Source organism: Malania oleifera, chromosome 1, assembly GCF_029873635.1.
Source record: "Malania oleifera isolate guangnan ecotype guangnan chromosome 1, ASM2987363v1, whole genome shotgun sequence".
Taxonomy (NCBI): domain Eukaryota; kingdom Viridiplantae; phylum Streptophyta; class Magnoliopsida; order Santalales; family Ximeniaceae; genus Malania; species Malania oleifera.
In genome coordinates, this window is record NC_080417.1 from 119,479,166 (window position 1) to 119,501,047 (window position 21,882).

Sequence of the window (21,882 nt, forward strand, 5' to 3'; positions counted from 1 at the left end):
TCGTTGTCCTACACTTTTATACCGGTGCTTTCCCAATCCCGTCATTTTCCCTCATTTCCATTTTCTCCTTCCCTCCACTCCCCATCCTCTCTCCGTTGCAGCGTTGTTCACGGTCTCCCGTCGCAGTCGCCCCTCGTCGTCGCTCCACACCTTGCCGTCGTCCTTCACAGCCCCAGCCCCTCTCCCTTGGTCCATTTTCTCCTTCCCTCCTCCACTCTCCGTCCTCTCTCCGTCACAGCGCGGTTCAAGGTCTCTTGTCGCCATTGCCCGTCGCCGTTGCCCATCCTTTCCATGGCCGTCTGCTTCATGGTTGTGCCTTCATAGAGAGTTTGGAGAAGAGTGGGTATTTCGGGGGGCTACTACCTGGATCGAAAGAGTATAAGAGATTGATGGAGAATGCGGAAGAGTACTACAGAAGCAACTCTTTATTTTCTAGATCTAGGTATTTGTTTTTTTGCATTGATAGAAAGCCTTTTTGATATTTTCATGTATGGATTTTGGAATTCATTTTTGAAGTACCTTTTGGATATTTTCATGTATCTAGATTGTGGATATTACTTTTGATGTTTCTGTGTGCTGGTGCGTATTTCCTGCAGAAGAGAATTGCACGTGTGTGTGTGGGTGCGTGTGTGTGTGGAGGAATCAGACATGCGAATGAAACTTGTGAGTACTAAGTAGTAGGGTTTAAGGGTTTGTGTTTTGCCTAAGGCTCTGAGGGACGGAGGATCAGACATGGCGATTAGGGCCGAGCTGGTGAGATGATTCCTATCCACTTCAATCTTTTCTTCTAAATTCAAACTGCCTGCTGCTGCAACTGCTGCCTCTACTAATAAGCCTGAGCCTTCTCCTTCGCCGACCATCTTCATCTTAGGTATTTGCTCTTGCGCCTGTTTTGTTTAGACTTTCTAATCAAATCTCATAAACTATAATGCTAATTAAGTATAAGATATTGAATCATTGTTCAATCTTCTACATTACATAATTGAAATTTGCCAAGAGGGAAAAATATGAAATCAAACAATTTATTTACCATTCATGTTAATTTTTTATTTTAAATGATCTAAAGGAATGTTTCGGCCTTTTTGATATCAGGGCTGAACAAGAGAACCACATCAGAGAAACTTCATGAAGCATTCTATAAATTCGGTGACATTGTTAATGGTAATTGCATTTTTCTTTTTTCTATGTATCAGCTGCGTTACTATGTATTATATGTTAGAGAAATACGACTTACTTATGGCCCCCTTTGGATGAAGGATATTGTTTGAGGAAAGGAAAGAAAAAGAACATGAGAAAGAGATCATTTTTTTTATTATATGTTCTCTATCAAATACTCTCAAGATTCAATAATGAAATTTGTTCCATGTAAATAAAAGTTAAGGAAGTTCTATTCATCAGCCATGGAAAAGTAGCTTCGTTTATATTTTTCTTCCTTTTTTCTACTATCTTTCAAGCTCAAATAGGGCCTATATTTTCATTTATATCCAGAATCCTCTTGGACCCCTTCTTCCTCTTCTCTGTAACAGAATGTGTGTCTTTTTATCTTCCTGAAATATTTGATATGCTGTATCTCAAAACTTACACCAATTCTTGTTGGCCTCAAACATACCTTTGAGGAACTCTTTGCTTTGGCAGAATATCTAAAGAAAAAATAAAAGATAGAAAGAGGGATGAAAATGGAGAAATATCAAAATTCATACAGGAGAATGCCTCAATTTTAAAAATTTAGTAGGCTTAGCTGAATTTTTTTTTGAATCTTCTCAATGTTGGATGGAACAAGGTTTACTGTGACCTTTCACGTTTCTTTAGAGGTCTACATGGGACAGTAAACTCAGTAGAGCATGAAATATAAGTCTGACATTTTTTTTCTTTGTTTTAAATATTTGGCATATGCTTTGAACTTAAAACTGTGCATTTTCGTTTCTTGCATTAGCTCTATTTTAAGCTCTATTTGGCTTGAGATTTTTTTTAGGGAAAAAAAATTAAACTTTTAGCTACTATAATAGTTCAGCTATTAGTTTTTTTCTTCTTAAATTTTAATTGATTATGTTCTCTCACAACCTTAAATGTAGAAAATCAAAGTTTATCTACTAAGATAATTTAATTCTCATATGATAAAAGCACTATAATTTACGACATGATTTAACACATTAAGCTTATGAGTTGTTCGGTACACAAGAACAAATGGAATTTGTTATATGTTTACATGTTTGCAATGTAAATTTTCATTCCATTCCACTCTCAATCCTTAACATTCAATTGTACCTAACATTGCATTGGTTTCAAATGGTTAAAATTTGGATTAAGCTAAGGCCAATGACCATCAGCACCTCACCAATGACTTAAACTAAGACCTTGGTTTTCATGTGTTAAGCTTTCCTCCCCCCATTGCTGAATCTTGTTTTCTATTTTGATGTTTTTGGGGCTTCATCACTCTAGTTGAATTTTGCATACTTGTTTTGGGCTTAAGCCTACCTTTGGACCCAAAAAGGTGAACAAATAAAAGACTCAACTTGGGAATCTACTGTTTGCCTCTTGTCTTAAATTTTTTTCCATTTTTTTTTTATTTTATGTTTTTGTTTTTCTTTCTTTTTATTTTTTTTCATTTTATTATCAATATTCACATGTACCAATCACATTTTCTTTTCTAAAAATGAAAAGCATCTAGAAGTGCATCCAAATGGGCCTTAAAGTACGCGTGCATGTATGAGCAATTTAGAATCTTGACGATCATTTATATATATAGATTTTTTTTGTTTTAAAACTCTGCTTAGTTGCTATTTTTTTTTTCTCTTACAGGGGTTTAAAACAGATGTAGTAATATGTAGCTATGAAGATCATTTTCTTGTAAGTTATAGCCTTTTTTTTTTTTTTTTGTAGTAGGGTTTGTCTGCACGCATGCTTATGTGATTTCTTTGTTTAGAATCTGTTCTGAGGTTTAAAAAAATTCTTAGGTTATTACCACTCAAATTGGAAGCATGGGAACTATACTACAAGCCAGGTCTGCCATTTCTTTCTGCATAAGATATCTATGTTACTTTTAATGATTGATCATATGTATCATTGGATTAAATTTTCCCACTTCCCATTGTATGATAGGAATACTTATGATGATATTGGGATTATTGCAAACTAAAGTGTGTCACTTTGTCTAACAAAGCAACGAATCTTGAGCAACAGATATCTTCATATTGATGTGCAATTCAAAACTTTCAGATTCTACAGTCTTGCGTAATTGAAAAGAAAAGGAAACTGCATTGATTTTGAACGTTTTCAATTTTAGGTTATTAATCACTATCAAAGCACCTTTCACTAAGTTGTTTGATTTTAAGGATATGTGAAGATACCTAGAATATGAGCTTTGACAATCCCAGGTAACCAAGTTTGTTTCATATAGGGAATCCTACATGTAAGGTGTTTGGGATTCCCACTACTTCTGTAAGTCACCTATTGGATATTGTTAGTCTTTGACTCTTATTCGATAGGTGTCCTATTCCCAAGTTTAGGATTCTTAGGCTTGGATTCCCATAACCAAGCACTAGGTTAAGTGTCTATTATCAATTAATTTGTTCAAGTGTTCCATCAGAACCTATCTCTTAGTATAGTTGTAAGCATTATGACAATATCCTTAATTTCATATTTTTTAAGTTTTGATGGTGGAGTTGAGTAACATAATAGAAAATCTAGAGGTTATATGAATTGTATTATGTTATGTGAATTGTATATTAAACTACTAGAATATATGCTTGTGTTGAACTCCAACTGCATGACTGATGCAGTATATTGTGAATTGCATGCTGGTAGTGGATTTAGGTTGTTGCATGCTTGAAATGTTTTATTTTGTGAAAACAACCATGTTTCAGGTACAAGTTTAATAGGATAATTTCCAATTTACAGACGGCATGTTGCCGAAATTTCGTTAAAATTTTTTAAAAAAAAAAAAAAAAAAAAAAAAAAACCATGTACAAAGATAATTATTATAAAATGAATGTTAAATTATTTTTAAAAGGATGAGTGAAAGTTAAACGAAAAGTCATTTCATTAAGCCCCAAAGTTGCATCTATTAACATACATGACATTTCATTTGCTTTTAACTATGGATAAACATTATCATTTGTCCATCACCAAGGATATTTTGTTTTGAGAATGAGTTAAAGTGTTTACGTGCGTGGTTTGATGCATGCAACTGTATATATTCATACGTATGTCATTCACATTCATTTTAGTTATTCGTTTAGGGTTGAAAATTATTGTACGACGCACTCTTTATATACTTCTTCCTGATTATATTGAGCGCCAGCTCTCCATTTGTATACTAATTTTTTTTTTTTTAATTTTATTTTTTATAATTTTGAATTTGTAGGAATCGGGACTGTTATAACATTAGCACGATGCCATGTATGCACTACAGTCATCAGATGCAACTTTTGATTATTTCTTTGTATTTTTTATTATTATTTGAAGAAATGAAATTTCTGTATTTTAATTTGAATTTGTATAATATATTTGTATTTGAATTTTGAAATTTTTAATTTTTTTTTTGTTATCTAAACAGATGTTGTTTCTTTATTTTAATTGAATTTGTATTTGAACTCGAAATTTTGAATAATTTATGAATTTTGTAGTAATTATGATTTCAGGTTATGTATGCGAAAATGTAATTACAGATTTTTACAAGAATTGATGATTAAAAAATTAGTATTAAATTTTTAAAATTTATTTTTAATATTAGTGAAAGATTAAAATTCATCACTAACAGTGTAATATTAGTGAAGGATTCAAAATCATCACTAATAGTTACGTATTAGTGATGGTTTTCAAATTCGTCACTAATAGTAGGCTATTAGTGACAAATTTAAATCCTTCGTTAATATTGCACTATTAGCGACGAATTTGTAATTTGTCATTAATACTCTACTATTAGTGACGAATTTTAATCATTCACTAATACTGAACTATTAGAAACGAATTTGTAATTCGTCACTAATATCCTACTATTAGTGACAAATCTTAATCATTCACTAATACTGCACTATTAGTGACAAATTTGTAATTCGTGACTAATACCCTACTATTAGTGACGAATTTGAGCAGAGTCGATGTAGAATTTATAGTGACGGTATTAGGAGTTTAGTGACGATTATAATTCATCTCTAATACTGTATTATTAGTGACGAATTTTAAATTCGTCACTAATAATTAGTAGTAACGACATATATAACAACTAATTTAAAACCGTCACTAATACTTATAAATTCGTCATTAATAGTATTAGTGATGAATTTATAATATTAGTGACGGATTTGATCTTTCACTAATACCCTGATTTTTTGTAGTGTAACTAAGGTTTTCTAGTTTTGTCCAAAAGGTTGCTTCTCAAGCATTCTTGTTGCAGCTTGGGTTGTGCATGAAATTGTTACTTAGATTGTGAGAAGGCTTGTGATAGATTGAGTTGGGCTTTCTTGGATTCAGTTGTGGACATAAAAAGTTTTGGTTATAGATTGAGGAAATGGATTATGGTTTGTTTTTCTTCTATTCAGTGATAGTGGTGGAATCTTGGTTTAGAAGGTTTCAAGATTGCCTTTACTTTGTTGGAGATTTTTGAGCTTGTTATTGGTCCTTAGGATTTAATTTGCTAACATGAGTTTGACTATAAAAATTTTCAATATATAGGAGGTTTCAAGTTGTGACTCTTTAAAGGGTTTTAATGTTCATAAGTGGCTTTCACTTACTTATATGACATTTAGTTCTTGACATTTCACTCTATTCTATACATTGTTGTTCTTAGTCAAGTGTTTTAGATTTTCAATGATAAGCCTAAGATCGCCTCTTTTCTTACGAATATATGCAATTGAGAGGCACAAGTTAGAATGACTTTAAGTTTTTACTAATCATGCATACGTTTCTTAATTTGTACATGGTTTAATGTGGAAAAACTTTACCGAAATTTTAGCAGTATGTCGTCTATAAATTGGACATTTTCCAAAACATTTCTGTCCTAAAACTTAATAGATTCAAGCAAACAAATCACAATAATACGCATCATGTAGATACCGGTGAGTTTGGCCATGCGAGAACCTAAAACCACTACCAGCATGAAATTCAAAATGTACTGCATCAGCCATGTAGTTGGCGTTCAACACAAGCATGTATTCTAGTAGTTCAATATACAATTCATATAAAATAATACCATCAATCAAGAAAATATTTTGAGGAAACCATTAAAACACAATTCAACTAAGGTTTTCTAATTTTCTTTAGAAGGTTGCTTCTCAAGCATTCTTGATGTAACTTGTGTTATGCATGAAGTTGTTACTTAGATTGTGAGAAGGCTTGTGATAGATTGAATTGCGGTTTCTTGGATTCAGTTATGGACATAAAATGTTTTGGTTATAGATTAAGGAAATGGATTACAGTTTGTTTTTCTTCTATTCTGTGATATTGGTGGAATCCTGGTTTAGAAGGTTTTAAGATTGGCTTTGCTTTGTTGGAGATTTTTGAGCTTGTCTTTGGTCCTTAGGATTTAATTTGCTAACTTGAGTTTGGCTATAAAAGTTTTCAATATATAGGAGGTTTTGAGTTGTGATTCTTTAATGGGTTTTAATGTTCATAAGTGGCTTTTACTTACTTATATGACATTTAGTTCTTGACCTTTCACTGTATTCTATACATTATTGTTCTTAGCAAAGTGTTTTAGATTTTCAATGATAAACCTAAGATCGCCTCTTTTCTTACGAATATCAACAATTGAGAGGCGCGAGTTAGAATGACTTTAAGTTTTTACTGATCATGCATACGTTTCTTTGTACATGGTTTAATGTGGAAAAACTTTACCGAAATTTTGACAGCATGCCGTTTGTAAATTGGACATTTTCCAAAAAAATTACTGCATTAAAACTTGATAGATTCAAGCAAACAAATCACAGTAATACACATCATGTAGATACCAGTGAGTTTGAGCATGCGGGAACCTAAATCCACTACTAGCATGCAATTCACAATGTACTGAATCAACCATGTAGTTGATGTTCAACACAAGCATGTATTCCAGTAGTTCAATATATAATTCATATAACATAATACCACCTATGAAGAAAATATTACCAAGAAACCATTAAAACACAATTTATTATTGCTTGTAAGACTTGCACATCTAATGAGAAAATGCATCTAATGATGTCGATGCATACTAAGAATCTAACAAAGGATATAAATATTACCATCTAACAAAATTTATTCATTTTTTGAAGCATACACAACATGTTTGAAATGGAGTTTTTTTTTTTTTTAATTTTCTAATATTAATTTGCAAGGACACGCATACTAGCATACCCATGTATTTCATGTATAAGTTTGAAGCTCCTTGTCATAAAATAGTTAAAAGTTCAAGGCCGTTTCTACAAATATATATATATATGCACACATACACGATACAAATAAATTATGTGTAGCGTGATTCCAAATATTTATGTGATGATGAATATATTTATGTATAGTGAGATGCCTAATTAATGTGCACGAGAATATGCAGCAACATGCATACAAAATTAAGTTAATCTTTGAAATTAATATGTAGCAAGAATATGCTATATATCATGAAATAAACTTTTTTCACCTGTAAGTTCAAACATGCTTCTAGATGGATTTACCTATCATTTCAAACGTCCATATATTAGAGTATTATCTAAAAATTCCTACTCTACGAGGTATAGATGTTGATTTTTCATTGCACAAGAATAGAACAATGACATATCTTCTAATGAGAGGAGCCACCTAAATCATCTGATCGAGATTGGCGCATCATTTCTTCGAACTGCGCTTGCTTGTTCATTATAGCTGTGAGCGTGGCTTCAAATGTGGACACCTTTTCTTTCAAACTCTGGTTCTCCAATGTGATGTTAAACACCAAGTGTCTCAGCTCCACCATTTGCACCTGCTGATCCATCTCGTCTGCTCGAGCATCGACTTGTCCACGCGCTCGTTCTAGCTCAGCACGAGCCACCATACCCATCGAAGACGATGCTGTGGGGGCAATGTATCCACTTCCAAGCCCTTTCACTCAGCCCCTTGCTCGTTCCCCAAGCACCTGATCGGTTATCAGGTAATCCGTCATTTGCAGGCTCCCTTCTTCAACAGGTGCATCTCTTAGCTCGACCATCCGCGCCTATTTTCATTCATGAAAATGATAAAAAAAAGAAATGAGAATACCAATTCGATGTTTTGAATTAAATTATAAACTACATATTTAATTTGACTTACATGTTTGCTCTGCGCACCGTCGCACCACTCCCTCGATCGCCGTTGGTGCATTTTTTGATAAACATCTGGCAGCGGCTCCTTGGCGCCAATCGCAAGATCTCGCTACATTATCATATAAAACATAATTAATATTAATGGTGTACGTATTCATCATATAGTGTTATATATTACAATTACCCGTCGATGATTGACGAATAACCTCGACCCACCGCAATGCGTTGTCGGGAGTTTGCTGCGGTTCACAACATTTTTTACACATACTGTAGTGACCTGAAGAATAATAGTATTTTAATAATAAAGAGGGAGGAAAATGGAAACAGGAACAGAAGGAGGAAAATCGAAACCCTCTCTCTCTCTCTCTACCCCTGCGGCACCTCCCTCTTCTTCTTTCGATTTCGGCTCCATCAGTCACCGGATCGATGATCTGAGGCCACCATGAAGCTCCTGGCGGAGTTTTCTGCAAGTCTGTTGGAGCGGATCGTTGGTTGGACGAAGTTGGAATTCATCCCAAATCTACGGTAAAGGCTTTTATTCAGTTTTTGGTCTTCTGGAAGCTGTAGGAAATGATATAGGCCAAGAAATATTGACATTTTGTTATGGCAAATATGGTTTTCAGGGTGTTGAGTGGAGAACCCTACGGGTGTAAGACCCGTCTCAATAGGGGGATTTTAGCAGGAATCAGGTAAAGGAAATATGCTATGCTAGGTAGTTTTAAAATTATTTCCACTATGACATGTATATTTTTACCAGGTTATTATTCACAGCAGGACATTATATATTTTATTAATTATGAATATTATGTATTAAATTATTGTGTGGCTTGAGAATATGAAAATAGTACAGAAGTATGTTTTATAGTATTTTCAGGGTATGTTTTACAGAATATACAACTAGTGGATATGTTTTATAGTAATTACAGAATACCATGATTATATAGTTTTCAGTACCATGACTTACAAATTACAGTTCAGTTTAGAAATACAGTTGATATAGTTATAGTTATATCATTGTCATGGTTAATACAATTATTTAAGAATTATGGTGAATCAGATAGTTGTATATATAGAGATATATTATATAGTATCAGACCCTATTGGACCCTACAGTTACAGAGCACGGTACCGTAGCTACAAATATTTCAGTTATGAGTGCAACCACCTATTTAGATAATACGTGGTAGTAGGTCGATCGTGCCCGGATGTGGATAGGCTCCCCATCAGATATGGGTTGAGGAGTGGCTGATCTGACTGAGGGAGTATAGTGATTTACCCTAGTCGGCCAGCCAGGATAGATCTCGTCTATGGGACACACAATCTTGTCATGAGGGGTTGAATCATGACACACAGTTTTCGACAGGAAAATTTTCAGTTATTATTATGTATATACGGATTTACAGAGACAGAGAATATACTTATGTACATTAGAAGTATTTTAAATAGTAACCTAAAATACTGATATGTTAAGCAACATGAAAATGGTGGTGGTTTCTATTACTTGTACTTTTTTTAAAGGTTCAGTTATAGATGATTTTTTTTTATAGCAACAGATTTTTATAGTCTTGTAACTCATTTGCCACACACTAGCAATAGCATATTTTGTCTTACTAAGCGTTGACTCATCCTAATTATTTTAACATTTTTCAGGTGATCCAGATAGGTGAGCAGATCAGGCTCGTAGATAGGGAGGCCTCAGTATTACCCTGATATTAGAGTGAGTATTTTTGAGAGTATTTTTGTATAACCCTAGCCAGTTGATGATATTTTTGGGGAACAGTTATATATGTATATTTTGGGAAACAATTTTGCACTCTGGTATTGTACATAATTATACATGGTTATGTTTATTTGATTTTCGCTTCTCGCTGCTGAGGTTGATGATTGGGTTTAATCCAGTGTGGTATCAGAGCATTTTAAATGTTATAGTATATATATACATAACCCAATTAAGTAGCAGGTCGTTACAATTTGGTATCAGAGATTAGGTTGCTAGGTTCTGTAGACTTTAGAGTGCAGCAAAAGTAATACCAGAGTCTTGGAAAAAAGGATTTAAGGTTTGTTCGCTTGTCTGGATACAAGATTTCTATGGTGGTTTCTGTGTTTTTCCTAGGGTGACAATTTCAGGAAAACCATAGTAAACTATTATTGGGTCGTGTGTTTAGGTGACAGAATTAGATATTGAGTTAAGGTCTGGGAAGGCAGTTAATTTTGAATTGGTATAAGATAGGTCAATGTAGGAGATGAGGTACTTAAGTGTGTTTCTTGTTTTCAGGATGGACCTAGGAAGTAGTGGCACGAATGTAAGGGAGGATAGGCCAGGACCTTACAGTATAGGTGGAGGAGATATAGATGCTGTGCTGCACAGTGTCACTTAGCAGGTGATAGCTGAGATGACCAGGAGCTCTGGGGAGCCTAGCTATTCGATCAAGTAGTTTACACGGATGAAGCCCCCATCCTTTGCTGGAGAAGATGACCCGATTGTAGCTGAGAATTGGGTCTAGGATATCGAAGAGACATTGGCAGTGCTTCCATGTACGGATGAGCATAAGGTAGAATTTTCAGCATTTAAGTTGATAGGGGAGGTGAAGCGTTGGTGGAGATCAGTGCATCTGATAGAGGATCAGAGGCCGGTTCCAGTGCCAATGACATGAGACCAATTTAAGGAGCTGTTCTTAGAGTGGTATTTCCTTGTGATCGTTCGGAGCACGAAGGCAGCAGAGTTTATGCATCTGGTTCAAGGGCAGATGACCGTATCCCAGTACGCGACTCGGTTTATCAAGTTGTCACGTTTTGCTCCGCATCTTACCCCTAATGAAGAGAAAAAGGTAAGGAAGTTTGAAGAGGGACTGAGGCAGAACTTGTTTGGGCAGGTGATTGGTTTGAGGGCTTAGACATTCAAAGAGGTCGTAGATAGAGCTGCGATCATAGAGAGTGGTATTTAGAGGGGTTTAGCAGCTCAGAGTCAGAGGAAGAGGCCGACACCTCAGAATTTTCAAGCTGGCTGCAGTAGGGGTCCATGGAGAGAAGGTTGCGATAGGGGAGATCAGAGGCAGATGGTAGGACCTCATGGGAATCAAGGTACACCGACTTACCCGGTGTGTTAGACGTGTGGGAGAGATCATTTGAGGGAGTGTCAAGTAGGCAGAGGTGTATGTTATCGTTGTGGGAGACCCGACCACATGGTATGTGAATGCCCAGGTCAGCCAGACTAGGTCCCAGCTCCCAAGCTCTATCAGGGAGGACATTAGGCAACTCAGGGAGGATACTAGGCACCTCGTTGTAGCCAGCAGAGGAATGTGGCCCTAGCGCGAGTATATGCTCTAACGCCGGATGATGCGGAGGCTGCTACGAATGTGGTGATAGGTACATTTACTGTTTTATCATATCCAGTTATTGTTCTTTTTAACTCGCGTGCTACTCATTCTTTCATTTCTACATCTTATGTTAAATTATCTGAGAGTGAGACCCAGTCATTAGATATAGCGCTGTAAGTAGCTACACCGACAGGTTCTGTGATAAGATGTCAGAGGGTACTTAAAGGCTCTCCGATAAAAATTTAGGGGAAAATGTTACCAACTGATTTGATTGTATTTTATATGTGTAGGTTTGATATAATATTGGGTATAGACTGGTTGGCTGCCAATCATGCCAGTATTGACTGTCATCAGAAAGAAGTAATTTTTAGATCCCCTAAAGAGCAGGAATTCACATTTGTTGGTTCGTGGGTGCGCACTCCATTGCATCAGGTGTCAGCCATGTAGGCGGGTAGATTACTCCGGGACGGAGGTCAGGGGTTTATAGCGGTTGTGAAAGAAGTATCTGGAAATGAAGTGAAGCTTGACAATACCCTAGTCGTACAAGAATTCTCAGATGTTTTTCTAGAGGAGTTACTTAGATTGCCTCCTACACGCGAGGTGGATTTTCCCATAGATCTACCTCCAGGGACTGTGCCAATCTCTAAGGTTCCCTATCGTATGGCTCCAGCTGAATTGGGAGAATTAAATGAGCAGTTGCAGGATTTGTTGAATAAGGGGTTTATACGGCCCAGTTCACATTGCACTGTCTGGTTATGGATATGCTCAGAACTTAGGTTTCTAGGTTTTGTAGATTAGACTATACCAGAGTTTAAGATGTGAATGTGATTATTGAGTGTAGCATTGTATACCTAGAGATAGAAATTCATTGATAGATTTTTGTGCTTTTCCAAATCATTTGAAAGTTTCAGAAAATCATGGTAATCTATTGATGGTTTTGTTTCTAAGTGGAAGGGCGGAACTTGAGTTAGAATGAGAATGTGAGTCATTAGAGTACGTCAGTACTAGAATGTTATTATAAGAAATAAGTTATAGTGTTGTAGTATTAGTTGATTAAGCTTCTAATTGGATTCCTCAATTGCTTACTCAGAATGGAATCCAAGGATATTATTGCTAACATTGGAGGCAGTAGTAGTGAAGGAGTTAGCCATGAGGCTAGCAACGACTCCACGAGTGTTCTGTGGGACTTCACTCAGTAGCTTATGGTTGAGGTTGTTCGAATGAATAATGGTTAGGATCGTCCCCTTGCTGAGTTGGGATGCTCTATTGACTAGTTCACACGATTGAAACCTCTCGTCTTTGTAGGGAGTGTAGATCCAATTCAAGCTGAGAATTGGATTAGGGAGATTGAGAAAATCCTAGACGTTCTTAATTGCACTGAGAAGCAGAAGGTAGCCTTTGCAACGTTCAAGCTGATGAGTGAAGCAGAGAGGTCGTGGAAGTCTAGTTAAGATGCTTGAAGAGCATCAAACTATTCCAGTAGTTGTGATGTGGGCTCGGTTTAAAGATTTATTCTTTGAAAGGTACTTTCCAACCATGGTTAGAAATGCCAAGATGGAGGAATTCATGAGTCTAAAGTAGAGACAGCTGTTAGTTCAGCATTATGCTGCCAGATTTCTGGAACTATCTCACTTTGCTCCATTCATGATTCCGGAGGATACAAAGAAGGCCTGGAAGTTTCAAAGGGGCCTAAAGAAGGAGATTCACAAGCAGACAACCATCTAGCAGATGCAGGACTTTGTTACTCAAGTTAACAAAGCTACCATAGCATAGGAGAGTCTATGAGAGGACTCTGAGGTTCTGGCTTCGAAGAAGAGGCCAGCGCTTCACAGTTCATCTTCTAGTTTAAGGCAGGGTAACTAGAAGAAGAACAATAGTGGTGTTTCTCTGAGTACCACATCCACTTTGGTTTGTTCTGCGTGTGGTAGACCTCACTCGGGGAAGTGTTTGAAGGGTTCTGGAGCTTATGTTTGGTGTGGTAGGATGGGACATCAGAAGAAAGATTGTCGCATGCCGATGAATAGCGGAGCTCCGCAACAGCCATATGGAGGTAGTGCTCAGGCATAGTGGGGTGGACAACTGGGGGGTTCAGCCTAGGCTAAGGTGTACTCCCTAACTCCTCACAATGGAGAGGATGCAGGAGATGTTGTCATAGGTACCATTTACATGTTTTCCAATAGATCTATTATACTATTCAACTCGGGGGCAACGGATTCCTTGATCTCTTGAGGATTTGTTAAACTGTGTGGAATTGAGACTCAATAGTTAGATTATGAACTAGAAGTGGCTACGCCTTTAGCGTTGGTAGTCGTATGTAGTAGGGTAATCCATGAATTTCAGTAGAAATTTAGGAGAGAGTACTACCAGTTAGTCTTATTGTATTTGATATGCAAGACTTTGATATCATTCTGGGTATGGACTAGTTTTCTGCCAGTTATGCCAGTATCGATTGCCATAGGAGAGAAGTGGTGTTTAGACCTCTGTGGAAATAGGAATTCAGATTCTTAGGGTCATGTGTGCGCTCTGCACCATGGATCCTCTCAACTTTGTAGGTTAGGAGATTACATTTGGAGGGATGCCAAGGGTATCTGACATTTGGGTAAGACACGCCGGTAGGGGAAGGTGAACTAGAGAAGATTCCTGTTGTGTGCGAGTTCCTAGATGTATTCCTAGAGACATGACATGATTACCTTTAGATTGTGAGATGGAATTTTTTATAGAGTTGGTTCCTAGTATGACACCAATATCGAAAGCTCCATATCATATGGCTCCAACACAATTAAGCAAGTTGAAGGAACAACTATAGGAGCTTCTTGAAAAGGGGTACATTTGACTGAGTGTTTCACCATGGGGAGTGCCAGTACTATTTTTAAAGAAGAAATACGGATCGATGAGGATGTGCAACGACTACAGAAAACTTAATAAGGTGACGATAAAGAACATATACTTGTTACCTAGGATTGATGATTTGTTCGACCAGTTTCAGGGCACGCAGATCTCCTCTAAGATCGATATATAGTTTGGGTATCAGAAGCTGAAGGTGAAAATAAAGGATGTTTTGAAAACAACTTTCTGAACTTGGTACGACCATTATAAATTCATGGTTATGCCATTCGGTCTGACAAATGCACCTGCAGCATATATGGATTTGATGAACCGGGTTTTCCACAAATACTTATATCAGTTCTTTATGGTATTCATAGATTATATCCTGGTTTATTCTAGGAATGCTGCAGAACATGAAGTTCATTTGAGACTGGTATTGCACGTGCTCAGGGATAAGAGGTTATACGCTAAACTGAAGAAGTGCAAGTTCTGGCTAGAACATATTTCATTTCTAGGGCATGTAATGTCCAAAGGAGGGGTATCAGTTGATCTGAGTAAAATAGAAGCAGTGGTGGATTGGGCGAGACCGAAGAATGTTCGGGAGGTCAGAAGTTTTCTAGGTTTTGCTGGTTATTATCGTCGTTTTGCAGAAGGTTTCTCCAGTTTAGTGGGTCCATTGACATGACTCACGAGAAAGAATGTGAGGTATGCTTGGACTGATGAGTGCCAGTTGAGTTTCCATGAGCTAAAACGGCAACTAGTTACTACTATAGTTCTGACCATTCCATCCGGGGATGGTGGATTTGTTATTTACAGTGACGCCTCTAAGAAGGGACGCGACTGTATTCTAATGTAGTAGGGAATGGTGGTTGCATATGCTTCTCGTCAACTCAAAGAGTACGAGAAGAACTACTCGATACATGATTTGGAATTGGCAGCTGTAGTGTTTGCATTGAAAATTTGGAGGCACTACCTGTATGGTGAAAGGTGCGATATTTTTAATGATCATAAAAGTCTTAAGTACATTTTCACCCAGAAAGAGCTGAACATGAGGCAGCATAGATGGCTTGAGTTGATAAAGGACTATGATTGTACTATTAGCTACCACCTAGGAAAAAGAAAATGTGGCAACTAATGCTCTGAGTCGAAAATCTATGGATGCATCAGTCTATGTAGTGGGAGTTCAGCATCAGATCTGTATGGGCCTGGAAAGGTTGTCCTTAGAAGTGGTGGAAGGAAATCATCCGGCTGTTCTTACTAGCTTGGTGGTACAATCGACCTTACAGGAGAGGATTTGAACAGCTCAAAAGGAAGATCCAAAGCTGGTTGAGGTTATGGAAGGAGTGCAAAGTGGGTTAAAGTCAGATTTTAGTATCTCTAGTGATGGGATTTTGAGATTCCATAACAGGGTATGTGTACCAGATGACGTCGAGATTAAACAGGTCATTTTGTAGGAGGCACACCGTTCGCTCAACACAGTACATCCTGGCAGTATGAAGATGTACCAAAACTTGAGGAAATCTTTCTGGTGGTCGAACATGAAAAAAGAGATTGCTTGATTTATAGAGCAGTGCCTGACATATCAGCAGGTCAAGGTAGAGCACCAGAGGACACCAGGACCACTTTAGCCACTTGACATCCCCAAATGGAAATGGGAGCACATCTCGATGGATTTTGTGATAGGGTTATCTGCAGCAGTGCACGGACAGAGTGTCATATGGTAGTTGATCAACTGACAAGGACTGCACATTTCATTCCAATTAGAGTCAGTTATTCTCTGAATCGACTGGCCGAGTTGTCTGTGTAGGAGATTGTACGACTCCATGGTGTCCCTATTTCTATTATTTAAGATCAAGATGCACGTTTTATGTCTCGTTTCTAGTAGAGTCTATAGGATGCCTTGGGGTCTCAGCTCACATTCAGTACATCTTTCCACCCGCAAATGGATGGGCAGTCTAAGAGGACTATTTAGACGTTAGAGGATATGTTGTGGGCATGTGTATTGGATTTCGGAGACGGCTCAATATGGTATCTACCTCTTGTCAAGTTCGAGTATAACAATAGTTACCAGGCCAGTATAGAGATGGCACCTTACAAGGCATTGTATGGTCATCAATGTCGATCTCCGTTGTACTGGGATCAGGTAGGTGAGCGGAAGATACTGGGTTTAGAACTGATTCAACAGTTCGAGTTTATCAGGGAGAGAAATAAGGTAGCTCAGAGTCGGCAAAAAAGTTATGTTGATACTCGTCGACGAGAGTTGGAGATCGAGGTAGGAAGTATGGTATTCTTGAAGATCGCTCCAATAAAAGGGGTGATGAGGTTTGGAAAGAAGGGGAAGCTAAGTCCTCGGTATATTGGGCCTTTCGGTATCTTGGAAAGGATAGGTTTGGTTGCTTATTGAGTGGCTTTACCCCCATCACTATCCGGAGTTCATGACGTTTTTCACGTGTCAATGCTGAGGAAATATGTGTCAGATCCATCGCATGTGCTAAGTTACGAACCTTTAGAGATCAGTGATGCTTTGTCATATGAGAAGGTACCAATACAGATATTAGATCGGAAAGTTCAGCAGTTACGGACTAAGGAAATATCGCTAGTGAAGGTATTATGGTGTAACCATGCAGTGGAGGAAGTTTCATGGGAACTGGAGTCAAAGATACGCTAGAGGTACCCGCAATTATATTCTGATGGTACGTAAGTATGTATAGTAGTATAGGTGGTTTAGGTTACATAGTATGGTTTTCAGGAGATTTTTGTATGTGTATGTAATCTCCCAAAACATTATGTTATAACCACGGTATTTCTTTGCCATAAGTGAGGGTAGGTAATAAATTCAGGCCGGAGCTGCTTTGTGGGTAGCTACCGACTCTTCTGTAGGTCTCCGATGTAAGGTAGAGTATGCTCGGTATCAGTTGGTGAATTTAAGGGACGAAATTCTCATAAGGAGGGGAGATTGTAGGGACCTAAATCTGAAAAATAAATAAAGAAAAGAGAAGGGAAATTTAAAAGGATAAAATAGCAAAGCTCATCGATGAGGCTCCTTTTCTTGTTGATGAAGTCTCTTATATGACTCGACAATGAGACGTAGGGGCTAATCGACGAGAAGATACCAAGGGATTTTCGAAAAATCTGAAATCTCTGGCTCGTTGATGAGGTTACTTTCTTGGCGATGAATGACCTTCTTCGGCTCGTTGACGAGAACTCCAACTCGTCGACGAGGCTGGCCAGGTCAACCTAGTTATAAATATAATATTCATTGCTTCATTGTTAAGGTATCTAAATTCTCTCTCTCTCTAGAACACGAACCATCCCTCTCTCTCTCTCTCTCTCTCTCTCTAAGATTTTGTGTTGTCTGTTGTCGGAATCAACGATCCGACGTTGCTACGTGGATTAGGAGGAGAATTTCTACAGTTATAGTGGATTAGATCTACATTCTGCATATTTTCAAATTTTTCCCTAAAATCGAGGTAAGGATCTAATTTTGTTTTTGGTTCGGTAGATATGTAGTAGTTGAGATTATAATGAAGTATTGTTTTTCGTTTTTTAGGTTTTAAGGATCCTATGTCGTTGTTTTGGATCGATTCATTCATATTTTGGTTTTCGGGATTAAGGTAAGGGGATTTGTTTACATAAGTTGTTTTTGAAAAGTAAACCAGTAGAACTGTAGCCTATGTTATTATGTATGTTATGACTGCTTATTTGCAAAGTTTTACTGGGTCTAAATGCTGATTTTTATGACTTTAAAGTTTTTGGGAAAAATGAGGTTTTTGGCATATAATCTCCAAATTTCTTAAAATTACTTTATTTGCATTAAAACTAAAGCAGGAGATACTTGAAACTCTAAATTATAGCAGAAATGATATTTTTCAAACAAGTTTATAGGAAATGTATATTTTGACCAAATAGGTGTGGCATATGATATGAAATCATACTGTAAGAGAATATATTGATTCAATTAAGTATGTATATGAAATATGAGGACTGAGTCCCAAATGACTTTCAGGAATGCAGAAATGAAATGCTGGTTAAATACCGTGTACTATATATGTAAGGGTTAAACCGAGAGGGTATGTGCCGGTTTATACCTCAATATGAATGAAAGAAAGTATCTATGAAAGGTTGAATGAATGAGTTGTGAAAATACTAGAACTGCTTAATTGCTTTTATTATAAATTGTATATATGATGTGGGAACCACCATAAACAACTTGTTATTATTAGAGCCTTAAAGAAGCTCATTAATAGTAAGCGTGGTACTGTTGCTAAAATAGATAGGTACAGTGCAACCACACACATGTTTTTAGTGTAGGTATCTAGTAGTTGGCTTGGTACGAAGGGCCATTGGTCAAAAGGGATCAGGGTGGTGATGGCCAAGTCGAGTTGCAATATGTTATGTTGCCTGACAATGCCTGCATGAACAGGGCTCGATTGGTGATTTATTATCATACAACCCTTGCCATGGGAGTTACTGGCATAGTTATGATGTTACGAGGCTGAGTTGTGTTCCATAGGCATATTTATGATTAAAGACTAAAATGGGTAAAGTCACATGTTTGAGTACTAGGCGGAGAGATTGTACAGTGTATGGGCCTGTACCCTACCTTAACCTCGGGAACTCTCGCTTGATATGATGCTAAATTATCTATTACAGGGACTATATTTATGTATCTCCTATATTACAGGATTGAAAATGCTTAAAGTATATAACTTCTTTCTAATGGTTAAACACATGTTGTCACACACTGATATAATATCTTCCTCCTTACTGAGAAGTGTCTTACCCCAAATATACAACCTTTGTTTCAGGTCCTGCAGGGTGTTAGCTTTAGTTGGTAGCGGGCCTTTGGAGCAAAGTATTGTTGTTAGTTACGTAAGTGTTTTGTTTATGTATTGGATTTTAATTCAGAGTGACTTTTGGGAATGTAATACAGCTTATGTTTTATGTACGTGTGAATGTTTGCAAGGGATAGTTAGATACTCTGGTATGTCTATTAGAATCCATACGAATGTATATGTTTGCTGCACTGTAGAAGAGTACATATCATTATGAAATACCCCATATGTCCCTCTTTAGGGCCGGTATTATGTATGTTATCAGGATTTTGTACAGGATATGTATGTATAGTAGCACCCTGAGGCCGTATAAGGGTCGGGGCGTTACAACCATGCTTTATATCAACAACCATCCATCAGGGTTCTTATTTCAACATTTCATCATTCACATTTTAGTATTCACCTAGTAGTATTCTCGTTGCAATATTCACATTTTCATATACACATTTCATTATTCACATTGCAATATTCACATTTTCAGTATTTATATCTCATCTCATAATGGTATATATCACATTTCAATATTCTCATCATTTTATGCTTCTTTCTTATCTTTTCAATACACATTCCATTCTCATAATAGTACATCTCTCATTTCGTGTATTTCAACATTTCTTCTTAAAACATATCATCATTTCATATTTCCCCATTTATCATAGAAAACATTTCTATATTCATATTTCATATTCTATCACTTCCAAGTAAAATACACATTGGTATAACATAATTCATCATTTCGTATATTTTGAATCCCAAAATATCACAATTCAGTATGACTCATATGCCACACAATTTTATATGATAATCGTATCATAATAATTTTAGGCAAAATATCATATTCTCATTTTCACATATTAATTCAATCAATAGTTCTTAAAATAACTGTTATAATTTATTCCCCTTACTTGACTTACTATGAGGCCCGTAAAAATCCAAATCCTACGCCCACGGTGTCCGAAACTCATAACACTAAAGTTCACATTTTTCCTAGATCAATCAACTAATTTATCAGAATATTCCTTATTTAGCACTTCCTAGGCCCTATATACTCTAAATAAATACTTAAACTCTAAAATACCTTACTTACCCTAATTTTGGAGTGGTGCCCAAGAACTCCCCACGAACCTCGTGGTAACTTCTGATCGTCAAAATGGGTTTAGACGGATCGAAAATCAAAGAGAGAGGGAGTTAGGGCCATAGGGTAGAGAGAGAGAGAGAGAGAGAGAGAGAGAGAGAGAGAGAGAGAGAGAGAGAGAGAGAGAGAGAGAGAGAGAGAGAGAGAGAGAGAGAGAGAGAGATGTTGAAAATAATGAAGGAGCTATTTATAGGCTAGGCTTCGTCGATGAGTTCAAGTGATTTGTCGATGAGCTCATGAAGGCACTTCGTTGACGAGGAGGTTGCTTCATCGACGAACCTTAAATTCTCTAAAATTCTCTGACTCTCGATATTTTCTCATCGACAAGACATGTGTACATCATCGATGAGACCTAAAGGGACATTCGTCGACGAAGACCATTTGTTCCTTGACAAACCCTAACTAATGCCCCCTTTTTTCCTTTTTCCTTCTCTTTCATTTCTTTTCTTTTATTACTTTCCTTAATTAAATTTTTCAGGTCTCTACACCTGTCCTCCTAGAGGTCTTAACATTACCTCCTTCCTGTGGCAATCGATACTCGCATAGTTGGATGCTAGCCAGTCCATCCCCAAAATGACATCGAACCCATGCATGTCAAAAAAAAAATTAAGCTAGCAAGCAGTATTCTCCTCTGAATTTCCACTAGGTAGTCTCTGATCACCTTACTACACACCACAACTAACCCTGTCGGCGTGGCCACACCTAACTTGGCATCTAACAACTGAGTCTCTACCTTGCACAATTTAATGAACCCGAATTTACCATGTTTGATACAGTATTAAACAAAGAAACTTATGTATCATATGAGTTCTCAATTTAGGATTCATTCACATATTCCTGCCATAAAACCTTCGACGGTTTTATAGAAGGTCCCAAAATCGTTGACGGAAAGCCTGAGATACAGAGAGCCTCTTTTGAAGAAAATCGTTGACGGTTTAATATTCCTCCCAAGAAACTATCGACGGTTTGCCTCCTATAAACCATACTACCCTTTGTTTTTTGTATAAACTTGGTCAAATTAAAGTATCGACCTCTAATTACAACTCCGGGACTAAACACATTCTCACCCGACCTAACATTCCAGCTTAAATTCCAAGTTCCAATCTCTCAACCCAAAAAGGAAACCATCAATGGATTTACCATGGTTTTCCTAAAATCGTCATTCTAGGAAAAACACAGAAGACCATTAAAGGATTTCCGCCTCTAAGCTTCCAGACCAGGACTCGCCTAATTCCTAATCTACCCATTCCTATCCTTAATTTATCTCAACCTATACTCTAGTAATTATCAATTGTCAAAGTCTGCAAAACCTAGCAAACCTAGGCTCTGATACCACCTGTGACGCCCCGCCCTGCCATGTGAGGCCCGAGGTGCTACTTTAGTGACGTTTGTGTATGTTTTACCATATTCATTATATAAATGCAACAAAAATAAAAGATACATTCTCCAAAATACATTTCCAGAGTTCTAAACTACCTTTATACACGAAGATGTCCAATATCCATATTATAGACCAT

General features: G+C 37.1%; 1 long non-coding RNA gene across 4 annotated transcripts; it reads left to right on the top strand.

The window, feature by feature from the left end:
- Positions 1 to 34: 34 nt before the first annotated feature.
- Positions 35 to 19,454, top strand: LOC131160162 (uncharacterized). 4 transcript variants are annotated; one of them, XR_009137953.1, is made up of 7 exons: positions 35 to 442; positions 597 to 871; positions 1,093 to 1,161; positions 2,800 to 2,847; positions 2,955 to 3,001; positions 9,903 to 9,969; positions 19,204 to 19,454. It is a non-coding gene; the product is annotated as an uncharacterized LOC131160162 (long non-coding RNA). The 4 variants fall into 4 exon arrangements; XR_009137955.1 differs by having other exon boundaries at positions 709 to 871; XR_009137952.1 differs by lacking the exons at positions 9,903 to 9,969; positions 19,204 to 19,454 and adding an exon at positions 4,364 to 4,626.
- Positions 19,455 to 21,882: the final 2,428 nt, after the last annotated feature.